General features: G+C 39.2%; 1 protein-coding gene across 2 annotated transcripts in view; it reads left to right on the plus strand.

Annotated features, from left to right (window-relative positions):
• Positions 1-23,453, plus strand: part of LOC139953082 (pituitary homeobox x-like) — a 66,484-nt gene that overhangs the window by 9,847 nt on the left and 33,184 nt on the right. For both annotated transcript variants that reach the window (XM_071952484.1, XM_071952485.1), the window contains one exon: positions 14,855-15,208. The gene's annotated coding sequence lies outside the window, so the exon portion shown is untranslated. The remainder of the gene's footprint in view (positions 1-14,854; positions 15,209-23,453) is intronic.

Consider the following 23,453-nt stretch of genomic DNA (forward strand, 5'->3'; position numbering starts at 1 on the left):
CTCGATAAACCAATCCAGTAAGTAAAAAAAAAGGCATTTTCTCGGATCCATCAAGCGGGGACTATCACCGTCTTTCCCCCATCACATTCCCAGCTCATCACGCTCCCTCTGCGCCTAGCCCCTCTCACTTATCAAGCATTACAACCAACACTCCAAAACCAATCCATACTTTCCACCACAGCTTCCAGAAGTTCAAGGTGAAGAGTCCGTGGTTCATGCTGTCGTCACTTCAACCCTACCGTGAAATCCGCGCAAAGGACCGGGCCGGCCTTTCGCAAATCCCCGCTGCATGATCTCAGCTCCCTTCAGCTTATCGGTAAACTTTCCAAATGGGTAGCTCGTCAATTTTCCCCGTACAAACTCTTCATGGGGCCCTTAGGTTGAACTCGAATCTGTTTTGTCACTATAAAGAATCGCATGAGCTATATCATGACCCCCCCCCCCCCCCCATGAAAGAAGATTGTTTAGTTGTGTTTAATATTTACCGTTGCTGGATTTGGTTGATTTCAATTGGTTCAAATTTCACAGGGACGCGCTAAGCGACATGCTTGCCATCAAATCAAAATCTGTGCCGGCAAGAGTACACATACATTAACTTCATTCCTATGTAAACATAGTTAGTAAGCAGAACAATTTGCTTAGCACATTTTTATCTTGCCAAATGCAATATTATGTTTTGAGATCTGTTTTGAGAACAGCTTTTGAGATCGGTTCCTGGTGTTTCAGCTACATTGTCCCTCCTTTAAGCAGTGTGTTTTGTTTCATTAATATTTTTCCCGACAATTGCAAATCTGGTCCATTTTTAGATGGTTTTGGGGTCTTATGTACGAAACAACTGTTTAGCAAAACTATCTGTACGCAAGAGTCTTTCTCTGAAATGTTATAACTATACAACGGTCAACAAAAACTAAAACAAACTGACAAACCTTATGAGAACTGCCCGTACATGCAGTGGTCTGGTACCTAATATGGAGGATGATAATCAGTTTGATAATGTGTTACATGCAACACAGGGTACACGACGACATTATGGCGTCTCGTCAAAAGTAGGTTGTTGCGCAATTATTTAATGTTGCACTTTCTGGGCACTTGTAAATATCTTTTTCGGTCAAACCGAGCATAAATTCATGTGTTTTATGTGAGTTAATTTTTACTATTAATACCATTTGTTTTAAATTAAGATCTTTTTTCTTTATTCAAGCCCAAATTTCTAAGAGCATGATTGAGTGAAATTGCTTATTATACTAACCAGTCTTTTAAAATTCACGTACGACAAAATACGGCAATGTTTTATCAAAAAGGAACTGATTTTGATGCTTTGCATTGTGTAGGAAATTATGAGTGTTAATAGTCAGGTATTATAACAGTCATATTCACGTAGTTAGTAATCTTTTGGGGTCGTAGTAGCTCTTTGTGGTTGAGCAAATTTTTAGTTTTAAAGCCTTTGGACACTTTCGATAAACAGTATCGCCAAGGCCCTCACTTCGTGTATCACAACTTATATAAAAAATAACAAACCTGTGAAAATTTAGGCTCAATTGGTCATCGGAGTCGGGAGAAACGGGAAAAACCCACCCTTGTTTTCGCATGTTTCGCCGTGTCATGACATGTGTTTCAAATAAATCCGTAATTCTCGATATCGAGAATTGATATTGTTTTAATTTTTTTCTCAAAAAGTAAAGCATTTCATGGAATAATATATCAAGAGAAGTCTTTCACCATTACCTTCTGTAAACCCTGTAAGTTATTTGTAAATCTGTGAACTTTTAATTTGTTTTCTGCTCCGACATTGTACAGTGGCTTTAAAGTCGTATGGACATGCTAAAACGAGTTCGTCTTACTTGTCATTGACGTTGATAGATGTTTGCTTTAGAAGTTAGAATAGCTTATCAAGAAAAACAATTGATACTGTTTCATATGAGTAACCAGACAAACTGATGATAACTCCACACTATATTTTTAACCTTAAAATGAATTAATTTCCCTCATCTTAGCTGGCTTAACAGAACACACACAAAGCTTTCCAGCGTGTTGTCCGGAAGTCAAGGCCTCTTTCCACCCTTTATTTCACCCCAGGTTTAAGAAAAATACCCCTTCTGCCAATTTCCCTTTCCCATCTTGTCCCAACCGGTCGTCGAGTACCACACACCGCGCCGATGACACCCTGAAATAACCTCCGATTCACCCACAGTCTGCACTCGCCATTTCACCAGCAGCCCCGGTATTTTCCAGTACCCCCCTTCCACATCTCCACGGTGTTGAAAACCAGAATGGAGCCGTAGAACAAACATAGATCTCTCTACCAACATTTAGACAAACCGGACCCTTGTACTTTCCATCCTCGCCCTTTGACATTGTTTTTCTACGTCTGATTTTTTTTCTGTCTCTCTCTGAAAAGGAGTAAAATAAACGAAAAGGGTGATTTTTTTTCTTTCTTGGCAGCATGTTTCTGCAATTGCTCAAATACACAGCTGCTATGAAGAATAGCAAACAGCCATTGCGGCGACCAACAGTTACTGAGGAGGAAAAAATAAGATTCGGAGTAAGAAACACAATACTAGAAAGTAAGACATTGGTTGGGTGAAGACTGATAGGATTTTTCAGCAGCGAGCAGCTGGGTCTGCATCCCCGGGGCTAAACGGACCCAATCCCGGCCAAACACTAATAACAGGTTCTTGCTTGAGTCTTCATCTGATGCTAGGTTACATTACATATCGTCAATGACTTCCCAGGCCCAGGGCGGTTAGACGGAAAGGTATGGAGGCCTAGAAATGACTGTCAGCTTTGGAAGTTTGTCTGCCATTTACTTATACAGTAATCCTGTTAAAGTAGGATTTGAAACTGTGCTTGTTAGGAGTGTAATTAGGTTAGGTTTGCGGTAACACTGCATATATTATGCAGTCTAGTCTGGCACCCTTTTACGTCCATAAGTTTTTAGTGGGACTGTAAGCTTCTAATCCCAAGTTGTTGCAACTCTCTCAAGCAAAGGCCAAGCACTGCTGTACACGCCCTCTATGTCAGCTGTGAACATGAGCACTAAACCTATGTGTTTTTGAAGTGCACAATCATTCGGTTGTACTTTTAGCTCATGTTCGACAGGAGCTAATTGTTACTTTATAAAGTCAGTTTGATCGCCTACTGGGATAAACACTTCTGGACTCGTATGGTTTGGCACTATAGGGTGCTCCATGAATACATAGGACAAAGGCTAACGCCAATGTTCCAGCATTAAATTTGATCAGTTGTGATACAAACGTTTAAAAAGACAGCTAACCCTTTACAAAAACTATTTCAGTTTCCCTATGTGAGGATATCACTTTTATTTGCAAAGAAACCAGACTATTCCGAGGCGTCCCCTGCCTCGTCTAAGTCCTTTAAATGAGTACAACTCAAAGCCTTTTGTTTATTGACGTGTTGAAATATCATTCTGTCTTCTTAGACTGTAACTGATCATGGCCGTTCGGGGACACCGTAGCACCACAAGCCCGCTTTATTACAATATATTCCTAAGTCCACAATCGAAGCCAAATTCATCTCGTAATCTTCGCCGTCCAAGAAATACATCTGCCCCGGCTTCATCGAGATGAGCTCAGAGTAACTTATACAGAGCCGGGGATAAAATGAAAAGCATCCTGGTCATTTTGGGAATGAGTCGCGGGGAGGTTGTTGGCAAATGTAGGAGTTGAATTTTAATGGAATTTAAGAGAGGGTATTTCCACTCGGCAAGAAGGATATATTGAGCTTTAAGATAAACCTGTGTTTATTCCACGGGAAGAACTGACATAACTAGACTTGCACAGAGGGCAACTTGCACAAACTATAGCACTACCTCTTTGCCATTTGAACCCATGGTATCACTTTATGATTATTCGGAAAACAAACCCCTTCAGCTTAGTCCTGGGCCCACTGGTAACAAAACAACTCACGTACAGAAACCATTGCAGAAACCAGCGAGATCCTGTCATAAAGCCCGCCCTCACCGAACAACTCTACGGATAATGAACTCTTTTAATTACTTCAATTACAACATAGGGGATTAGTGAGAGCTTAAGAGCTAGGGATCAACTTAATCCATTTCTTGCTTATTGGATGTACCAGGAGAAGCGGATCATAGAGTCATAATCCAACATACAGTTCATGTCAGTAACTGTAAGTTCTCACACGTTTCACTGCAGAGTGAGTGAAAATAGTGAAGATGAAGTGAGTGTTTCCCTTGAGTGGTTTACCGCTCGGTTAAGTTGTAATCCTCAATTTACTGGAAAATAACTTGTGATCAGTTTGAGAAATGAGGTCTGTTTGAATAAGTCTGTCTGGATGGTTCGATGCAGTTCGGTTTAGCTGAAAGTGTCTGGCGATACCTAGTTTTTTTTTTTTGGGGGGGGGGGGTTGTTGATTTGTCCGTTTCGTTCGAATGTTTGTTATATCTCTTGTAGGCTGCTGACAAAAACAAAATGGTCGCATCCAAAGTTGAATATCCGGCTAGAGCAGCGTCTATGTGTTTGATGCTTGTTTGCTTGCTTGATTGTTCCTTCTTGTGACATATTCAGGAACGAGGAACCTTATAAAGGTTGTTGATGATTATGTGACACTTTTATGATTTCACTGACTACTGAGTTCCAGTTATGTTTTTTTTTTTTTAATGTTTGTGGGGAAGTAAAAATATGCGCTATCTGCAAGTCAGTGGTACTTATAATGATCAGTGTTGAGTGCTAGGTAGTCGGTACTCGTTTTCGGTGTTCACACCCGAGTACAGTTTTGATGGTTTTCGCATAACGAACAAAAGCGCGGATTTGTCACGCCAGACACCGACTTCACAAAGACCTTAGATTGATCTGAATAATAATTGTATCAATCGTAATTGCTAAACAAAGTGTGATGTCAGAAATACTAATCACTATGTTGATTATGACAAATCATCTTTAAGGGAATCTTAAAGCTTTGTGACATCGAACCCATGAGTGGATATAAACGTCTGTGAACTTCAAGAAATGAAAAACAAAACAACAAAAAACAGTACGGGGAATGGACAATTCTAAAAAGATGATTCGGATATGATTCACAGATATCCATGCTGTCAGGTTTATTTCACAGCTGCCGTTGTGGTAAGGTGTCCCAACTGTTGCAGTCTCATCATTAAATGACTGATGGCATGTAGTGTAAGTCCAATTTGTCCAGAATGACTTCGACTTCCTCCCTTGTGCTAGACGCAGGTCTCGTACTTTTATAAATAAAGAACAGTTGGGATGTTTTGCATTCGTAATTATGTTCATTGCGAGTTATTACATGACTTCCTCTATTGGCATCCATTAAAGGTGTACTCGCACATGAAAAAAATAATACATAATATAATTTTAATTTATTTTTACACGGGACAACTTTGCATAATTTTCTCGAAGCCATAATTTTTCTCGAGTCCATTAAGTTATGAACTCCAAACTGGAGAGGGCGTTCATTTTATCCAGGCTTGAAACAAGATATCTTACGTTGTATTGGTCTTATTTAATTGCTATAAAAATATACATCCATAGTACAATTGGTTTAAACTAATCACCCTTCTACACCCTTCTCAGAAACAATTAATCTTACAAACCGACTGTTTTAGACAGTTCAAGGATAAAGTGTAGAACAAGTCCCCGCCCTTTCAATTCAAATACATCATCGAGACTAGACATCAAATGTCCCGTCCTGGATTCAAAAACAGACCCTTAAATGCTCCACTCCGTCTAGGAGTACAAAGGTACTGAAACTCAGCATGCTGCGCCGGCCAATCGCACTATGTCGAAGTAATACCCATTAATCACAAGTCAATTTGTAATTGCCTCAGTATCATTCCTAAACACTTGCCAAATTACCCTCCAAACCATTACCCCAAAGTACACTCATCAGTGACACATCCCCATTACCCCCCTCCCCTCCCCCCAAAAACTATCAATCTGAAACTGTTGAAAGAAATTACCCCTCCATTTATACCCTCTCACCATTAGTAGCCAAAACCCTTCATGGATTACCAACTGAATCACTATCTGTCGCAGTCTTTCCTTTCCTTTTTAACAACCCTGTGATTCTTGCTCCGGAAACTCCTCTAAACCATCGCACTGTCTAGCCCGTATGATTCCCGTTTAGCCCCCCGTCGGTCCCCACCCGGGCCCTGCCCCTTGCACTTGTCCGAACGTCTCGGATTTTACCGCTAAGGTTTGATCAAAGATGTCATGTAGTTTCCGTTAGTACTTCTTGGGGATTGGGAGGGCTATTGGGGCGATGATTGGGAAGAGAGATCGGAGTTTAGCAGCTGAGAGAAGGTCTGCAAATAGAGAACGAGGTTAAGCATAAAGCATCCTTTAAAACAGAGTTGCTTTTGCTGTTGTTTATTATCCGTCTCTGTCTCTCTCTCTCTCTCTTTTTCAAATATTTTGGTTTTACCCATTTATCCACCGATGTGTGTAATCACTGTATACTCAGTACTTTCCCGAGCTCTGTGAAAAAAATCACAGGCATTTTACTCGGGTGGGATTCGAACCTCTTGCAAATTTCTGCAAGTTTTGAATCAGGGATGCTGATTGGTGCAGCAAGGAGCAATTCAACCAACCACCTTTGAGCTTTCTCTATGGAAATGCTCCTGCCATCTTGGTCGTGTTCCCCGTGTGCAGTAAAAATCATTTCAGTGATCATTGTCACAAGACGAGGGGTCAGACTACTTTGAGCTGTCGTTTCAGCCTCGTTTTTTGAAATACAAACCAGGAGACAACAACAAAACGGCAATTTCTTTTCCACAATTGCTGAAAGTAAAACAACTTTAAACCACTCATTGCGTGAACATCATTAGTCTATTTTTTGATGACCTCAGTGTAACTCATCCGATGGGTTGGGCCGTCAAACGAGTCACAGACCCCGCACAGCACCTGGGAAGAAACTGCGCACCGCAAACACGGAAAGCCCCGGTCTTTACAAAACCTAAACCCATTTGGCAACTTCTTAACACCTAGGCATGAATAATTTTGTTTAAAATTAGCGATCGAAAAGCCACCTCACCACTGTAGAGTCATCGGCTTACAGTGGTCTTATTAGTTGGGATGTGTAAGCCCAACGCCCGAATCACCAAAGTCTAGATTTAAAAACATCTTAACTAGTCAAGTATAAAAACATTGGTTTTTGCAATCTTTTTTTGCTTTACTTTTGAGATTGTAAACATAAACATAAAGTTCAGCAGCCCATTTCACGAAACTTTACGCAACTGCGGAATTCCACTTGTGCAATTTATTGTGGAGATGGTGCAAACCTTACGCAATAAATGTTGCGCAAAATGGATTAATGCAGCTGCGTAAAGTTTCTTGAAATTGGCGGTTGGTAAATAGTTAGTTAATCCATGCTGTTGGTAGTAAACAGTTGGCTCTCCTCATTTCATTTGATTGGTCATACTTGTTTATTGTATTTAAATCATGTTCAAAATTACATTGTGGTTTGAAATATCTATGTTATGTAATACTATTATTGCACACAAACCGCTCAATTGTACCATTAGTGACGTCACACTGCGACGTCAGCGTGCTGATGCTTTCTTTCGATGGTTTATGGTACAACCTCATGGGTTGCAAATGCCTAAATGAGCAGTACACATTGCCGACTAGTACTGTGGCAAGCGAACAAATAAGTTCGATATTTGTGGCGTCATCAAGCATGAAGTAACAGAAGTTTTTTATGTTGCAAGTTTATAAGATTCAAAATGGCCACCGGGCGCTTTTGCGTAAAGACCCTTCAATTTGCATCCGTTTGGTTCGAAGTTAATGCTTTGTTGGCCAATCGAGATAAACTTTGTGTTGTAAGTAGATTTGAATTTATATTAAAAGATAGCTTGAACAAGGAGCTTAGCTCAAACAAGGAGCTGAGCCGATAAACCAGGGGATCGGGACAGGCATTAACTGGCACTTCATGATGTCATGTAAAATTATTTGTCGGGAAATGAGCGGTTTGGGGCTTGGCAGAACTTTGCAAAATCGAGAAACCCTAACACCGCATGAGGTTTATCTGCCAATTTATAACTGAGTTATTGAGAATTTACTTGTCTACCAACTTTACAGAAAAACTGTGATGTTAACATACGTTTTGGTCCCTCCAAACTTCCAAGAAGGCTGGACATTTGTTTTTTTTTAGTTCCATGAGCTCTGGAAGGTTACATGTTGAAACGTCTTGGACTCAAATTCTTAAAGAAGTCTTGTTCCGCATTCGAAGAACATCACATGAAATCTTCGTGACGAGACCAACTTTCTACAAACTTTACGGACAAACTTTGATGTTTACATTCGTTTTAGTCTCTCTAAACTCCCCAAAAGGTTAGACATTTGTTTCTTGGTTCCATTACTTACTCGAGATGGATTGTTCTACGTCTTAAATAATTCTTATTCTCGCTTCGAAGAACATCACATGGAATCCAAGTGATGAGACCGACTATACACAGCCGCGAAAGGTCATCAGAGCGGAGCAGACGAACCCCAAACCTTGTTTCTGTCCAAACCCATCTCCTCACCGCTCAAACCTTTACACTCTTTTCCCGCGCAGCCTGTTCTCTCGTATCACTTTCCCGCCAAAACTCATCTGGGCGCGCGGGAAAAACCATAACACGCTAGCATCCGGGAACTGTCAAGACAGATGTCTCGATGCGAGTGAGCGTTTTACAACAGGCTGGGAGTTCCTAATAGGAACGGGGACCTGGGGGAATGTGCGTCATGGAGAAACTTGGACTGTCGGTAGAAGTTAACTTTGAAACAGGAATAGAAACTCACCCTAGTTCTTCAGTCGAGGCCTCCCTCACCAGCTTCGTCCCCATCTCCTCCCTTCAGCATCTTGAGGTCAAGCACGAGTACCATTACGAAGCAGAAATTGAACTTTGTTACATGACAAAAGTAAAGTTTAGAGTCTCCTAGAATTTACACAATCTGCCCCCGTGGGTAGAGCAGCCGATTTGACGAAACGCTAGGATTAGTCCCCATCTTGAGTTAGGGACGAGTAACTCGTCCTAACATAGGATGGGTCCAGTGCGTCCTAACGTTTAACTCGTCCTTAAGTCCTAGGATTAAACCTAAGTTAGGAAAAGTTTGGTGAAATCGACGGCAGGTTCTATAGACAAGACGGCATGGTCCTTTACTTTGATTGTGGCTTGTCGTAGTTGAGTGGTCAAGTTCACCAGACCCAAGCTCTGGTGTTGTCAGCAGCTGAGTGTGGGTTCGATTCTTGGTCATGACACTTGTGCCCTGCAAGCAAGGCACTTTGAAAACTATGCCTGCATCATCATGGACTGTGACGGGGGAACCCAGTTTCAACCCTAGGAGTAGGTGGCAGTTAATTTGGGTTGTTATCCCAAATCAGTTTTCATTTAGTTCTTGCTCCCTTCGCAATTATTGTTCCTGTTATTTTTCTTGTTTTTTTTTCTCGTATTGTTCTTACAATTGATTTGTTCTTATTTTCTCATTCACTTTTGTGTGTTCTTGTTATTGTTGGAGTGGGGGGTTGGGTTCAAAAATAGCCATGGGTAGAAACTGAAAACCCCACCCACCGCCTGCAAGGTTATTGCATGAGACTGGATGTGAACCGAAGTCCATAGAAGTTAAAGTCGAAACTTGCACCCATACCTCATTGTCTTGTCTCCCATAATGTCACTTTCCACTGAACATCTATCCTTGTGTTTCAACACACATCCCTGGCGAGGGCGACCCGTCACTTTACACGGTGCACTTTCCCCCGTATAGTTCCAGCAAACAACACCCGAGGCTAGAAAGCCAGCTTGAACTTGCTCCGTGGCATGTACCAAGATCCATTGACGGCCCCCTTGAGAATTGTTCCCCAAGCCGTAGTTTCCGCGTAGACCTCGACTGTGTTATGTCTTCACTAAAGTCTAAAAAAGGGACTCGACCTTTTAGAATTAGAGCATTTATAGCATTGGAATAAAATAAACAAATGTTCTTCATTAATAGTTTAACTAAACCAGTGTTTGTTTCTTGTAGCATGTTTTTGTTTGTCTTTCTTTGTCCAATTATCCTTTTAGAAAGACGCTGGGTTGGAACATCAGGCCATTAACCGTTTGAATTTTACCATTAGGTCATTTTGAATGGTAAGCAGTTTGCGAAAACGTCGATTTTCTCTTTCTTTGTGTGTTTACTCAAATTTCTGAGTGTGTTCGTTTCAAAATGAGAAACAGACAAAGTTGTTTACGACTTGACATCAGCTGTCTGTTGACGTCATTGTCAATCAATTATAACCCACGCCCTCTTCAGCTGTTACATAATCAATATCCTCCAATCAAAAGACCTTTTGGATCTGTCAATCACTCTGGAAAGTTTTCACACTTTTTAAAGGCACTGGACATCTTTGGTAATTGTCAAGACCAGTGTTCTCACTTGGTGTATCAAAACTATGCATTAAATAAAAAATCTGTGACAATTTTGACTCAATTGGTCATTAAGATGAAAGAGCATATTGAAAGAACACCCATGCTGCATAAATTTGTGTGCTCTCATCTGCCTAAAAAGGGCTTCAGGCCTAAAGTCTTTTAGTATTTCAGTGAGAAACTACCTCTTTCTCAAAAACTACGTTACTTCAGAGGGAGCCTTTGCTCACAATGTTTTATACTATCAACAGCTCACTATTGCTCGTTACCAAGTAAGTTTGTATGATAACAATTATTTTGAGTAATTACAATTAGTGTCTGGTGCCTTTAATGTAGCCTTGCTGAGGTGGTAACTGCAGTGAGTGATGTCATTACACAAAACAGTCCAATAAATATGTTATTGACCGATTGCGAGTCCTTACTTTAACGCAGTGCAGGATGGAATGGTGCTGCCTGCGTAAAACCCTATATAATTAATCATTGTGTGACGGGACGTCCAAAAAGTACACCTTACTATAATTGATGGCATTTTGTTTTACCTCAGATGTTGAAAAATACCAGAAATAAAGTGCTGGTGACCTTGTCAGTTCTTTTTGTTGTTCACCTGGCGTGCTTGTGGTTCCCTCCTCGTATGATTTGGAGAATGGTCGGATGCATTAATCAACAAGACATACCATGTGGGTTACCAGTTTGTGACTATGGGGGGGGGGTCGTGACGTCATTGGTGGGTTCTCTGTGGCGATGACATATCAGCCCACGAGGAGCGTCTGCTGTTGGTTGTTTTTTTTTTTACCGAGACGAGGTTCAAGGTTTAGCGGGTCGTAGCTGTTGTTTTGAACGGTGGCGGAGTTGGTGGAGCACCTTGGGCGAATTTCTTGGACTTCGGTGATGGATGTGGATGTTTATTTGGGGTGAACTTTGTGTCATTTGGCAACGCGACGATATAATTAACAAAAACAATATGGAGTTTGATAATGACTACAGAATGAAGAAAACTGAAATTACGTATGATGCGCTTGAACTTAAATACATAAAATAGCTAAATAACTTAATAAATAACTAAATAAATCATTAACTTGACAAAATAATTTAATAACTAAAGAACCAATTAACTATCTAAAGAAATAAACATTTAACTAAATACTAATATATAGCTAAAATTTACAAAATATATAAAAATTAACAATCAACTAGTAATTAAAAAGCAAAATAAATCAATTGATGAATACAACAGTATTGGACAGGAAACAACAATTGACGGACTTAGACAATTAAACCCAAACATGAAAAACGATAATTGACAAGAAATACGCAACTTGTCACTTGACAATTTTGTATAAAAATAAAAGTTCTCCAAACTCATCGAAGAAATCTCAGTCTTGAGAAACAATAAGGCAATAATTACTCAAAATATTTATTAGTATAAAACCTTATTTGGTAGCGAGTAATGGGGAGAGGTTGATGGTTTAAAACACTGTGAGAAATGGCTCTCTCTGAAGCAACATAGTTTTCGAGAAAGAAGTAATTTTCTACGAATTTGATTTCGAGACCTCAGATTTAGATTTTGATGTCTAGAAATTAAGCATCTGAAAGCACACAACTTCGTGTGACAAGGATGTTTTTTCTTTCAATATTATCTCTCAACTTCGACGACCGATTGAGCTCAAATGTTCACAGGTTTGTTATTTTATGCATATGTTGAGAAACACCAAGTGAGAAGACTGGTCTTTGACAATTACCAATAGTGTTTGGAATTGATCGAAGGAATTGATCGAAGCCGACTTTCGTGTCGAGAGTCACACCAGTTTCTGTCCCCGTCTAGAAAAGAAGGAAAACTAATATTTGTGATAAAAAACATCCGAAGTTGGTGACAAGTTTACAGGAAGGCGATTTAATTAACATGAAACTGAACAGCGTTTGTGTATGAGAAGTCTACAAAAGAAAGTCTTCAAAGCCTGTGACATATCGCCCCGTTACGAGAAATCTGACATCAGTTTGAGTTATGACATGTGGGTATAGTCGCGAGAAAGAAAGTTCGCAGTACTATTTCTTACATTTCAACTGTGTCTTTGAAACCACACATACATACAAAGAAGGGAACAAGAAATAACAGCAAATGGTTGGAACATGTTGGCGATTGAGCGAGCAATCGTATATTTAGGTTTGACATTTGGATTTTGTAAAGCTGGCATTACCTTCGATGTTGTTGATTGAGTGTAGGTTTTCTACCCCGGTCTTAAAGTTGACTTCTAAGCCATCGAAAGGACAAACAAAAATATGATATTTACGGAGAGTCTGGAATTATGTCAGTCCTTAAAATAATTATTTCCGGTAACCTGTCTTTTTAGGAATTTTGTAAAACTTGTCCTGCTAACTCATGGCTTCAGTTTTTAGTATTTCTCAGTAGTTTGTTTGTTTATTTGTGTGGTTGTTTTACCTTGTGATATATAAATTTTGTTTTTTTACTCATGTATGATCAATTTCACAAGTTTATTTAGTTAAATATTTTGTTATTTATTTATATTTTATTAAAACATTGTTTGTTAGTTTTTCTTTGTTTTTCTTTCTTTCGGGTTTCAGTTTATATGCTCCCTCTCACGGTCCTCAAAACTTTATTAGGCCGTTGTTTGTTTCTTGTTTTAATGAAATATTATTTCATCTAAATTTTAATCACAAAATATAACAACCCATTAGTTTGACAAAATTTTAAGCTGTGAAATTGTTTATCTGTGGAAATTTATTGTGCAAAGTACGAAACCATGGTAGAAAATAAAGCATCCGAAATAACAAAATGTTCCGAGTTTGTAAACAAAAAAGGGGAAGTGTTTGTTTTTGCCAAACCTTCCACAACATGACCAGTGATAATTGAAAACTGTGTCTTTGTTTCGACGATGGATTGAAATTAGTCAAAATAACTTGCTCAGATTTAGGATAAATACCACATGGAATTGAAAGTCTTAACTTCGCATCGGTTCCCGTTTTTTCTTCTCCAGACGTTAAAGTTGAAAGTACTTTTGCCAAGTGTTTCCTTCTCGGACCAAAGCATCCATTGTTGGCTACCTTAAAGTCCTTAATCCTTTGCGATTGGTCTTTGGAGAGAGGGTAAATTTATAAGAGAAAAAAAGTTACAAAATGAAGTTATACAGCCGCGGTTTACGCAAGAAAATCCTGTGGTATATTGCGTGACGGTTGCTGTGCCCCTTACTTGTAACCTCCACCGATCACGGAGTGATTTAGAGCGGGGCGGCTGTCAAGAGATCGCTTGGTGCCAACGGATCGAGACGATGGAAGGGAGAAGCAGGTGAGGGCTGGTTGAGCTGAACTCCGAAGGCGTGGGAAGAGGAGGCTGTGAGGAAACATGAATGTTGTACTATGCTTTTGTACTTTTCAAGTGTAATTTTTTTGAAGCTTTTATTTATTTAACAAGAAATAAACATTTACACATTTAGAGTCCAAATATTGCTATTAAAACAGAAATAAAAAAAAAAAAACTTTCTTGATTCGAGGTATCTCAGTTTCATTTATTCAACAACCAACAGCAACTACCACTAACAAACAACACTACATCAATTCCACATGATTAAAATTCAAAATGCTGCCATTAAATAGTAATATTTAAAAAACAAATATTATAAAATAAATCCAGATGCATATTTATAATAATGCAACTTATAATTGTATTTTTTTTATTTGCTTGTTTGTGTTTTAAAGCTTTCATAATACGAATTGGCACCTGAAAACAAAAGAGTTCCACATTATTATTTGGACTTGAAACACTATGTGAACTTACACTCGTCCACACATCAAGAATACGTTGTTTCATTACACAGAACAAAGGGATGCCCACGGGGTGACTTAAACACAGAGCTGCGTGTGTTGGTGGTTTTTTTTTCATCAGTTTTGTTTGTGTGTTTGTTTTAACATCAATCTATTCATTTCTTTATATTAAATTATTTACCCTTTTATATTTTACTTATTTGTATGATACATGAAATGGATTGCCATGGGAAAAACAAAAGTGTAACAACTGCCCTCGAACGATGAGTACATCAAGACCCATGTCAACAATACAATTCAAAGTTTAAAGTCACAAATATGTAACAAAATGTTGGTATGCGTGTCCGGGGAAAATTAGTACTTTACGCTAAAACGAAGTGATCGATGGATTCATGACGTGACACTAAGACAAGTTTCCTAACAACGTATCAAAACAGAAACTGTACCCCCTAAATGTGATTTAAATACCGATCGGAAACAAATGAGGCCCACCTTTGCTTTCTTACATACAAGAGTTGTCGAAACAGCCAAAATAAAAGTGGCAGCAACCCCACTGTTTGAAGCAGTAGGTACTTACATACATCTATCAAGTTGTGACAAGCCCTACTTTATCATCTCAGAGACTATTTGAAAAAAAAAAAAACTAAACGGAAGTTGGTTTTGTCTTCTTGTTTTTTCTTTTTCTATTTCGCTGTTTAGGTTGTCGATCTTGTCACGCAATCACTGTAGCCAGTTGTCACTGTGAAAATGCCGCCCGCTGCTTTACGGCGTTTGAGTGTGACACTTGACGGTGATGTGGGAGGCACACCTGGAGGACTCTGCTGTACCGTTCACAGACAGCTTTAGACGGCCGAGCTAGCCAGCTACTCTTTCCCCTTCCCTGGTGTTAGCTTTGAGTGACTTATGAATGCGTGTGCAGAATTTGGACATAGACTCCGGACATTCTGAACGTCAAGCCAGATTTTGAATTGTTCAGTCCAACTTCGGATGTTTTGGATTCGGTTCTCTGTTTGTGGAACTTAGGGATAACTTTGCAAGACGAACGTCATTAAGGTAAGGTTTTAGGTTTTTCTTAGTTATGATTTGTTTGTGACAATGAAAAATGATTACAATTTATTTGAGCAGAAATAATCAAGATGTTTTTTTTTTATCCTGCCAAGGGGTTTACTGTGATATGATTTATGGTCACGTGGTTTGTCACCAAAAGTGTAATGTATGTTTCCTTGTGCGCGTTTAGCAGTAGTCGCTATAACAGGAAAATATACAATCAATGTCCGAGGTCGAGTTGGGTCCGAGGTCGAGTTGGCCACGACCAACTCGACCAGTTGCACCCATTCATAGGACCAGTGTTATGCACCAAGTATTACAGCTGCATGCTATGGTTGTAGTGACCATTGTCCAATGTACAGTCAATGTCCAATGTCGAGTTGGTCATAACCAACTCGACTGTTGCACCCATCCATTAAGACCAACATTCTGCAGCAAGAAATACTTTGTTAATATGCGTTCAATATTAAAAATAATTTTGTGGTCCACAGGTTTGTAATAACTTAACCAGACGATTGTATGTTGGTTTCGTGTAAACTGGCGCTGCTGCACCGCCCTCTCGTGTCACTGTGCCACCAAACTGTTTTTGTCCCGGTTCCTCGTGAACCGAAACCCTTCTCATACCTCGAATTCCGCTTCGCGTAAAACTTGCCCCAGGCAACCAAACCTTTCAGTCTCTCTCTGTCAGCAAATAGAGTTATGTTTCCCTTTACTGTGTGAGTTACCAAATCGCATTCAGACACCGTTTACAAAGATGGTTAATCCATCAAAAAAATAAAACTCATAAAAACTGCAATTTGCAGAATATCAAAAAAGGTGGGGTTTAGACGCTATCTGATGACCACCATTTCACTCGTCTAGAGAAGTATAGCCTATTTTTATTTTTTATTTTAAAGATGATTATATTTTTGGTGTTAAAGAATGAAAGAAGCGATTGGACTTGGCATAATATTTCTCAAAAGTAGTCTAAAGTTTCAGTGTTTTTGTTTGCAGTTTCAGAAATAAATTTCGTCTCTATAATGGTATTGAAAATGCGTGTCTAGAGTGGCGAGAGTTTGTCCTTTTGACAAGTACAAATCTGTGATGATGGCCCTTTAGCCATTATATTTTTTTCATGATATAAGCTGACTGTTTGCCACAAATTACAAGCTTGTATAGTATCAAAGGTAATTCCCATCCAATATCAGCCCTATATTGGCCCACTAGTAATTCCCATCCAATATCAGCCCTCTATTGGCCCCACTAGCATGCTTTGAGTTAACTTGGCTAGAATCAATCTGCTAAACCGATTTATTCACACCATACACAGGGGTGAAACTAAAAACGTGTTTACGTCCAATTTTTACAACCAACTCTGTCAAAGGAACAATGTTGCCGTCCCAAATCCCTTGGCTAGCCGCTCTAGCCCTTATAAATTGTACACATGTCAGCGGTGATGTTACAATGAGCCAGTGGATTAGGACAAATTTGTCTAGCATTCGTAGCGAGCTCACCCGTAAAATCCCCCCACCACGGCGAGCCTCAACTCACACCCGTTTTGTTGGAACTCCGTGGAACTGTTAAGTTTCACCGGGTTCAGACTGGGTAGTCCCACCGGGCCCTGCAAGCCGGTTGACCCCCGTCGGAAACCAATGATCCCAGTAGCTCTTTAGAATTCTACCCCCGTCCGTCATCGACTTTCCCCGCTGGGCTTATGGAGGACGGGGACAAAATATTAGAAGGAAAAAGAAAAGGGTCTGATTTCAGAAACAGAAGGAGTTTTAGCTTCCGGACAGCATGGGGGGAATGAGGACATCTTTCTTCGAGAGTCAGGGGGCGCATCGGCGCGTTGGCCCCGTGAGGGGAGGCCGCACCCCGGGCGACTTAACACCGGAGAAATCTTTGGCCTCCATAGGGTGATAGATACGGAAGGGTGTTTGCTTAGTTCTTTTGGTATATATGTTTTTTTCGGTGGAGGAGCGATGAGTTCAGATTGGGTCAGGGTCGAATTCAAGGCGAGGTGAAGCATAAAGGAGACCCCCTATCTGGGTGTTAATTTAGTTCATGTTCAACATGATCCTTTTAAATAAAACAAATATCAATAACTCAAAGCACGATTTATCAATTACCCTTTTCAGTCAATAGATAGTCGATTTTGAGTTGATATTCAAATCAAACCAATAGCTCACAATACTATAGATGTTTACCTTTATCGATCACTAGGTAGTCGATATTGACTCGATATTCAAATCAAATCGATGAGTCAATGATCTTCACATTTAAAATGTAAAGCCCTTTTACAAACGAAGGCTCTTAGACTTAAATAGAGCGCTCTGTGAGTCAAACACACATTCCCTTGGAGTAATTGTCAAGCAACTTCTACGGCTTAAGAAGTGGACTTTACTTGTTATTTTAAGAACCAACCCATCCCTCCCGAAAGTGGATAAGAACTTCTCCACAAAATTGCAACACAGAAAACCCTTTGAGCTGACAAAGGAACAATTATCGCAAATTATGCGACGAACCCGCAGTGTTAATCGGCTGAGCGTCTTAACCAATCAGATTAAATCCCACCATCTTAGCGGGCTCTCATTGGTCTGTTATTGGGTCACATGATCCATTTGTATATTGCCTTAAATTTTTCCCTGGTTAAAAATAGAACCGTTGATGACTTTGGCGATCCTCACCACTTTTTTTTTTTAATCAGTTCAAGAAGATTTGCGGGCAAAATACCGTAAATCTTATTAAGTTAAAGTAAGCAAAGTTCATGCCTAGTATCAAAACAAATTAAACCAAGGCGATGATACACTTGTACAATTTAATTAAAATCTACAATTGTACAACTTGATTCGGTCCTTCCATGGGTGTACATCCCCGAGGGACGTTGAACTAAATTCCGTCCCCACCCTCAAAACCCCTCCCGAAGTTCTCATAATTCGAGACCGGAACACTTCGAAATGAAAATAGGCACTTATAATTTCTCGAATTGTAAACCCAAGTACGAGAAATTGCCAATTATTATTTTTAATAGCAGTAGAATGCCCGCCGTGATCTGTTGTTGGGATAGTTCTATTGGGTAAGAACCTCTTTCACGTGGGGCAGTGTTTCCCATATCGCAAAGTCACGGTTATAACCGAACTTGGTTGCATAAGTAAAGTCCATGGTCGCGTTGAAGGTTCACTGCACTAGTATCGTGATAATTACTAAAAAGGTGGCTCTGCCGTGATGTAGTGTTGCTGCCCCGGAACTTCAACATAACCCATTTAGGCCAATTGTCGTTCTATTACGATGTAACTGCTCGTTACCAGAACTTCCTGAGTAGCCAACGGGGAGCTGAAGCAACAAGCCCTGTGGCATAACTCACACATTGAACAAATAAAGCAAAGGGGATGTATTTCATTTGGGAATTTTAATGAACAACCCGCAAATTTCCCCCTGTCATGTCTTACACGTATTCCCATGTTCCGGATTCTGCTTCTGTTTTTAATTCATTCTCTTTGAAAACATGAAATGAATTCGGTGGTAATCAGGAAATGTAATCGTTGGGTATGGTTGATTTGTGTAATTTATAAATTAACCTGAATTTAAAGGGTGTGCGCAACATAAAAGTCACAATAATATTTTTCAGATTTGCTCATTGCCGCCTGGCATAACAAAATGGCCGTGATGGAAAATTTGTTTTGATTTAAAGTCTGCCTGAAATGTTTTTACTTATAAGAAATAAGTAGAATAGCATGTTTATGATATTGCGAGTCCAAAACACGAAGTTTGAAAAAAATATATATGGTTTTCACTTTTGTTCAAACTTAGATGACTGACTGCCTTGAGCTTAAATATATACATGTTTCTTATTTCATTACTGAAGGCACATAAAATTATACTGGTCTTTGACAATTAACTTTAGTGTGCGCCTATACCTTAAGTGCGAAACCTAAACTTATCTTTAGACAATTGGAATTCAAGAAACAATGGCCAGTCCCTTCAAAATATTCACTATTTTCTCGTGACCATACTTTCACTGGTTTGTAACTTCATAATTATTAGAGTCACACACAAAGCGATGATACTGTATTTTGACAAATTATTGCCAACATGTTGTCTCTTTTCTTACTTAAACGCTTGACCAACCGTCATCAGAAAATGTAAATGACTTAATGAACTCTAACCATTCACTGACAAGAGAAGTAAACATTTAATTATCTGTACACTCTAAAAACTTCCGGGTCAAATTTGATTTAGTATCAATGTATTAATACTCAATCTTCATAATACCAAACAATCAATATATTTTATATTGATCGCAGGAGTTTCGACCGCCATTTTTAATTTGTGTATTTTGCAATAGCGGGGTGTTCTCGTTCAAGCCATTGATTCCCGCCCAATTGGGTTGGGTTCGACCGTAATTGGTCTGACGCCACGAAGTTGAGATCCGAAAGCATGCAGGATATCCGAACAGAAATGATGTGTCATTTTGATTACTCATTGAAGAAGCGAAGATGAGCGGCCCAAGTAGGAATCACAAAGTGATTGTAGTACACTAGTATTGATGTGGAAATGATAGTGAATGTCCATTTTTTTTTCTTCCGATATCGATGTACAAAAAGGTAGGCCTAGACATGTACTGTACAAGGTGGACATTCATTGTACAAACCCATGGGAATGTCCAATACCCAATATCCAATATCGATGTAAGGTAGACTTTCACTATACAAACCTACTTGAATGCCGAGGTCTAATATCGAAAAAGCCACATTGATATTCACTGTAAAACCCTATGGGGATGACCAATAGTTTGAGTAATTAATGTCCACTGTCCAATATGGAAAAAGCAACATCGCTGTTCAAACCTATGTAAATGTGTATTGTCCAGTATCAAAACAACTTAACTTTATTGTCATTTACACGTTCCTGTAACACAAAATTTAAGCGAGCAAAAAATATGACAAGGAAAACTTCTCCAGATATAAATTAGGCAGTATGATGCAACGGCAATAAATTACGAAGTTGTATTGAAAAAGTATTTGTCCTAAAACAAGTAAAAGTAACACTCAACAGCAAAATTATATTATTCGGATGCTTCGTAACAAAACACCCGTTTTCCTACCAGTATTGCGACGAATTGAAGAATTCCACTTTCCAACATGCCCTTGGGTGTGATTCTCTCTAAATCCCCCAAGATCACGCGGGATTAATCAAACAAACCCTACTCATTAACTCCACTAAGTAACCCACGCGAAGACGTCAAAAATCCAATGACGCACCTTCTCACCCAACCCTTTTTATTAACAAGTAGAGAACAAACCAATGATGAATTCTTGCTATCTCTAAATCACTCTTCAGTTAGCTAGAACCCCCCCTTACCCTCTCCCATCTTATAATTGTGGATATTTTTTTGAGAGCTTATCAGACACTTTGGGGAACTTCGGAATTAGAGGGAGCTGTCAGGATCGCTCACTGTCGCTTCTTGTCAAAGCTCGTTTTAGCATGACTCTGCATCATCTATCCTCGGCTTCTGTCACTTTTCATTACTAGACTTTTAAAAAGACAAGAAGAGTCGATGTTCAAGCTAAAACAAATCGTGTTCTTGTTGTCTTTGGAGATGGGAATTTTGTAGCCAATAATTCCATTTCTAAATTGAGGTTTTCTTTTACATTTGTTGGATTCCTTTCATCTATGGTGGTTTTGCGTAAACCTTTTGGAGTCACGTTCCATTATCAGACTTTTAAAAAGACATGAAGAGTAGATTCTCAAGTAAAAAGAAAAACTCAGAGGTTTTGTTCGTGTTTTCTTCAAGGATGGGTATTGTAGCAAATCATTAAATTTCTGGATTGAGGTTTTCTTTAACGATTCGGGTGTTATAGCAAATCCAGAATTTCTGCTTTACTTTCCCCCAACCCCTACTTCTCACCAAAAACTTTTCTAAAATGGTTATTGCATAACGGAGAACTACTTAACACTTAAATTGTATCCACTACGTTTTTAGTAGATTAAATTAAAATAAATTACGTCATGATGACGAGACCAGGGCTCAAATTTCACTGCTCTAATTTTAAGCATGTAAAAAACCAAACTCATGAATTACGTAATGTTTTTATAATTATTATTTATTTATTTATCATCACAAGACAATCATGGAACATTAACAACCTTTTTTATATTATCATCACTACGATTATATTGATTTGTTTATTTTGTTGAGCATTGTGAAACATCTGTTTAAAAAGTGGAAATAGTTTATGACTGAGTAAGGTTTTCTTGTTGTGGTTGTTTCATCTGAGTCATCATACACTCCTTAATGGGTGACGTCTGATTACCAATGTTCGGGAAGTACATTTGCTTCTAGTGCTCGATACACCATACCATTGGAACTAAATTCATGTAAATTAGAAAGATTGTCCAAATCACCAGGGTACCTGTTACATTGCGTGTCACAGAAGTTCACAAGCCCGGCATTTTATTGCCAGCATCCGGGGGTGGGTTTCTCAGCTACCCGTCACCCCAACTTGCACTTTATGAACACTGACAACAACACATGCTGCTGTCTGTATTGGGCCATGGGTGTGAACCATTTAGCCCACGCTACCCTCCTAGAAACAATAAGGGGTGCGTGAACACAGAGGTTACCCCCTAGTTCCTAAAGAGTGAAATAAGAGAATTAAGAGCACCCCCCCCCCCCCAATCATGGACACGTGAAGGTGTACTTCGGGTCCCTCCCCTGTACGTAACGTCGGTGATGATCGGCACGGACTTCTGTCTTACGATAACCACTTAGGGATACGCGGGATTTCCTGTATCTCTAAGGTTTGGAGGGAAACTCAGTATAATTTTCGAGAACGTTAAGAGAGGGTTATCCTGAAGGCTAGTGACACCCAAAGCATTGTGGCGGACTTCAAGGCGCTGGGCTGACACGCACTCAGTGGTTCGTAGTCCCGAGACCGTCTTGAGCGTATTGCTCTACAACTTCGTTCTTGATCATCATTGGTTGAAAGTTGCTCTTGGTTGTCGCATCTTAGCAGTGTTGCCTCCTCTTTGTTCCAGTACTTTGCTGATTCGGAATCTTGAGGAGCAATAGTTTATCTCTGGATTGGATAAGAAGTGTTTATCAAGTTCTCTTGGAATCAACTTCGTTTTCTCTTCTTGTTTTAGGTAAGTGCCTTCGATGACGATTTTAGGTTTAGTTCTTGTTCTATGTATATTTGGTTTGTGGTTTAATCTACTTGCTTGGTAGATTATGTTCTTTTGAGAACCTGTCTTGCTGTACTTCTGCGGGTAGATTTTTCGGAATTCGCGAGACAATTCTTTACTACAGCAGAGCAGGTTTTTGGAACTCGGGAGTCTACTCAGCCCTGAAAAGAACTGTCCTGGTTTTTAACTGTGCGGAAGGTAGTTTTGGTTCCTTTCACGTCTGACATCAACTGATTGGTGTGTGAGTCAAAGATGTGTCTCATAGAAAAGATGATTACGAAAGCACGATTTGGTTGATTTCGTGTTGATTTATGACAAGTTTCGTTGTGATAAAAGTAATCGAAATGGGGTTGAAATATAACATGATTTAGACCATGTATTTCCATGTTTATTGAGTAGTCAATAAATCCAAGAGTTTACAAGTGAGAGAAAGCTTGCAATAATGTTTGGCCAATTAAAAACAAAAATGTTTTGAAAACGATCTGCTTCGGTTCCTGATGGGAGGCATTGGTTGTCATGATTTACCACTGGTTAGTAGAATTTATAATTAAGTTTTAGGTTTTTTTAACTTAAAATAACACTCAGCTGGCATATATTTTTCAGAGGTTGCAAAGCGCTATGATGTGTCAAACACAGATCAGAAAATCTAGAGCAAACTGGTCCAAAGTAAAAATGAGTTTTCGGTTGTCTTTTTGGTAAAATTTCGTTGGTATAGTTTCATTCAAGGATGGTAAAGCATGTTATTCGCAAAACAAAGTAAGGAATTCTTTATCACTGGGATATTATAAGTTTCATTCTGAAATCGAACTCGTTATAGTTTCCAAACCAGTTGCAATCGTTCAGGGAAGTGTTTCCTTCTTAAATACTTTTGTCAAAGTTAAGGAAATGTTGAAACTTAAAAAAAACTCACGAATGTACGAAACATCCATGGCAAATCGAAAACCATGTTTTTATGTTGTATTTTGTGCTGTTTTCACTTAAAATTCAGCAAAAAATGTGCATACATGTTTACGGGAAGATCGTTGCAACTGAACCTGAATTGAATTTAGACCAAAAAAAAATCAAGAATATACTTTTACCCTAAAAC

This window comes from Asterias amurensis, chromosome 21 (assembly GCF_032118995.1).
Source record: "Asterias amurensis chromosome 21, ASM3211899v1".
NCBI lineage: Eukaryota > Metazoa > Echinodermata > Asteroidea > Forcipulatida > Asteriidae > Asterias > Asterias amurensis.